The sequence below is a fragment of the Lygodium microphyllum genome, chromosome 9, assembly GCF_053477565.2.
Source record: "Lygodium microphyllum isolate KBCC chromosome 9, Lygodium_microphyllum_v1.1.10, whole genome shotgun sequence".
NCBI classification, from domain to species: Eukaryota; Viridiplantae; Streptophyta; class Polypodiopsida; order Schizaeales; family Lygodiaceae; genus Lygodium; species Lygodium microphyllum.
In genome coordinates, this window is record NC_141143.1 from 89,204,824 (window position 1) to 89,209,228 (window position 4,405).

A 4,405-nucleotide genomic window follows, 5' to 3' on the forward strand; every position below is an offset into this window, starting at 1 on the left:
AATGACGAATTTCCTTATGGGAAAAGGATATTGGGAATTTGTTGCAGGAAATGAAGAAGAACCAGTTCTTCCTGATGTTCCCAATCAACAACAAATGCAAGCATTCAAAACATGGCATGAGAGAGCCAGGAAAGTTATGTATTGGCTGTCTATCAGTATTTCAGACTCTATGATTGTGCATATTCAGGATGCAAGTACGCCAAAGGAGGCATGGGATACTTTGTCAAAAATGTATAGCACAAATACGCAAGCCAGGAAAATGCAGCTCAAGCAAGAGTTGCATAATGTGCAAAGAGAAAGTATGAGCATTAACGACTACCACATGAAGGTGAAGAAGATTGCAGATGCACTTGCTTCCATTGGGTCGCCAGTGGAAGATGATGATTTAAATTCCGTGACCTTGAATGGTCTAGGAAAGGATTATGCACAGTTCCGAACATCCATTTCCGTCCGTGAAAGATTTCCTGATTTTGAGGAGTTGATTGCTCTTCTAATTTCTGAGGAGCAGAGAAATGGTGGTGCATCTTCTTCAGGAGGAACTTCAAAAGAAGCTGTCTTCTACTCAAATGCTGGAAGAGGTAGAGGCAGAGGTAGAGGAGGCCGATTTGGAGGCTGTGGCAGAAATCAGAATATGCAGCAAACTCAAGAAAACCAGTCCTATGGAGGAGGACGTGGTAACTCTAGAGGCAGGGGGAGCCAAAGAGGTCATGGTGGATGGCAAAGAGGCCAAAATGCAAACAGTAATGTTGAATGCTACTACTGTGGTAAAATGGGTCATATGGCTAAAGACTGCTATAAAAAGCAGAATGACATCATGAATGGAAAACTGCAACAAGGGAATTATGCATCTTCTAGTAGACAGGGTGATGACAGAAATGAGCACTTGTTTATGGTACAGCACATGAATAATTCTGTGACAAGTGCAGAAGAAAGCAATGATGTATGGTATGTTGACTCAGGTGCATCAAACCACATGACAGGTCATGCAGAATGGATGAAGGATGCAAGAAAAATGGAAAAACCAGGATTTGTGGAGACTGGTGATGATACTGCACATCCTATTGTGCAGATTGGAAAAATTCCCTTGTCTATGTAGGATGGGAAAAAGAAATACCTGACCGATGTATTTCATGTCCCGAATATCACCAAGAATCTGGTTTCTTTTGGTCAAATGGTTGAGCAGGGCTTGCAGGTCAGATTTAATCCTCATGGATGCTTTGTTGAGGATATGAAAAATAAAGGTCACTTGATAGCAAAAGGAAAGAAGAAGGGCAGAATGTTTACATTGGATGCAGACATGTCTGAATTGAGTGCAGCAATGTTTGCACATGGGACCGGTGTAGTTGCAGATATTGATATCTGGCATAAACGCATTGGTCATGTTAATGTACAGCGACTTAAATCAATGCAGGCCCAAAATATTGTTGCAGGTTTGCCAAAATTCAAGGTTGCAGAAATGCATAAGGTATGTGAAGCCTATCAGTTTGGAAAACAGGCAAGGAAACCATTTCCTAGACATGTTCAAGAGAGTAAGAAGCCATTGGAATTAATCCACTCTGATGTGTGGACTAGTAAAGCTGCATCTCTTGGAGGCTGTCATTATTTTGTCAGTTTTATTGATGACTATAGCAGAAAAGTTTGGGTGTATTTTATGAAAAAGAAAAGTGAAGTTTTTGGGCATTTCAAAACTCTTAAAGCTATGGTTGAAAAAGAAACAGGCTTGCAAATAAAATGCCTAAGGTCAGATGGAGGGGGAGAGTACCTCTCAAATGAGTTTGCAAGGTTCCTACAGGAGCATGGCATAAAGCAGCAATATTCATGCAGTCATACACCACAACAAAATGGAATTGTAGAAAGGAAAAACAGGCATATTGGAGAGGTATCTCGTGCCATGCTCAATGAAAAAGACTTGCCAAATTTTTATTGGGCTGAAGCAGTTGCTACAGCAGTCTACATAATGAACAGGACTCCCTTTGCAGCAATACATGGAATGACTCCAGAGGAGAGGTATACTGGTAGGAAACCAGATATTTCTCATTTGAAAATTTTTGGTTGCATTGCCTATGTACATGTGCCAGATGAGTTGAGATCCAAGTTGGATCCAAAAGCTGAGAAGTGCATCTTTATTGGTTACTCTCTGCAGCAAAAAGGGTATAGATGCTATAACCCTTCTACTCGTAAGTTTACAGTGAGAAGAGATGTTGTTTTTGATGAGATGAGTAGCTGGTATAAACCAGTAAATGTGATTGATGATGTAGATGCACAAAATGGTAATGCTGCACAGAATTCACAGCAGCAGTCACAAAATATTAGTGGACCTGGAGTGTCCTCTAGCAGTGGTTCACATTCTTCGCCATGGACAGGCAGATTGAGATCATGAGTATCTTCTCAAAGTAATGCAGATAGTGGTATGCAGGTATCACGAAAAGGAAAAGAGAAGGTTGATCAGCCCATGTTTGATGTGAATGCAGGTCACTCTTATGTGGATGGTGAATCCAGTGGCTCAGAACAGAGCATTGATGATGAGTTGGGTATTCCTTCTATTGTTACACCTGGAGTAAGGAAGACCAGGGATATTTTGAGAGCACCTAGGAGTGAACCTACTTTGCGCAGGTCTACGAGAGCTAGGTATCCTGTGGATAGGCTGAAATATGATGGATTTACAGCCATTCACTATGCATATATGGTCAAAGTGATACAGGAGCCAGAACCCACTTCTTTTGAGCAGGCCATGGAAAAAGAAAAATGGGAGAAAGCCATGGATGAAGAAATGGATGCCTTGGAAGCAAATGCTACATGGGAATTGGTACCTTTGCCTAAAGGTAAAAATGCAATTGGCTGTAAGTGGGTTTATAAGGTGAAGCACAATGCAAATGGTTCTGTGAACAGATACAAGGCAAGATTAGTAGTCAAGGGGTATGCACAAACATATGGCATTGACTATGAAGAAACATTCAGTCCGGTTGCAAGGATGGCAACCGTAAGAGCAGTCATTGCTATGGCTGCATCAAAGGGATGGCCTTTGCATCAGATGGATGTAAAGAATGCCTTCTTGCATGGTGATTTGCAAGAAGAGGTCTATATGGAGCAGCCACCAGGTTATGTGCATGCTGTTCATCCTGAGATTGTTTGTAGGTTGAAGAAAGCCTTGTATGGCTTGAAGCAAGCACCTAGAGCATGGTCTGACAAGATAGGACAGTATCTTGTCACTATTGGCTTTCAAATTTCCAAGGCAGATTTCTCACTTTATGTTAGAAAAACAGAGAAAGGTATTATGCTACTTGTCATTTATATTGATGATTTGATTATGACATGTGACAGTGATGAAGATATCCTTCATGTGAAAATGCTATTGAAGTAGAAGTTTGAGATGAAGGATTTGGGAGAGCTGCGTTATTTCTTGGGCATTGAGGTGATTAGATCACCAAGTGGGATACAGCTCTTGCAGAGGTAGTATGGATTGGACATGCTGTCCAAATATGGGATGTCAAGCTGTAAGCCTATTTCAGTTCCTTTGGAGCAGAATGTGAAGCTGAGCACAGATGCAGGTGAGCTTCTAGAAGACCCTACTATGTACAGACGCATAGTAGGAAGTTTGATTTATATGACTATTACCAGGCCAGATTTGAGCTATGTTGTTGGATTGATAAGTCAGTTTATGCAGGCTCCAAGGAAACCACATTTGGATGCGGTTAGACGCATACTCAGGTATGTGAAGTCCACATTGCAGTATGGACTATTTTATGAGACTGGGGTTCAGATACAGTTGCATGGATACACTGATGCTGATTGGGCTGGTAGTATTTCTGATAGACGATCTACCAATGGATATGTGTTCTCTTTTGGGAGTGCTGCAGTCACTTGAAGCAGCAAGAAACAGCCTACAGTTGCCTTGTCAAGCACAGAGGCTGAGTACAGGGGTGCAGCAATGGCTGCATGTGAGGTAGCTTGGTTGCATAAGCTACTTTTTGATATGCATCAGTCTACAGATGGGCCAGTTGTCATTTATTGTGACAACATGAGTAGTATACACTTGGCAAATAACCCTGTCTATCATGCTAGAACAAAGCACATTGAGGTGCATTATCACTATGTGCGAGAAAGGGTTTTACTAGGTCTTATTGATCTAGTTTATGTCAGCACAGAGGATCAGGTAGCTGACATATTCACGAAGGCACTGGGCGTAGAGAAGCTGCGCAAGTTCAGAGACCTGCTTGGTGTGCAGGAATTGGGATTGAGCTCGAGGGGGAGTGTTGAGATATCGAGCTCCACTCGTGATACGCCAGGGTGACCATTGTGTATTTATGTCACTGACTTGTCAGTTGTTGCAGACGCGGTTAGTACACCGCCCATGAATAATAGCTACATGATAGATATCCTTATCTACTCTAGTTCATGGCTCAGT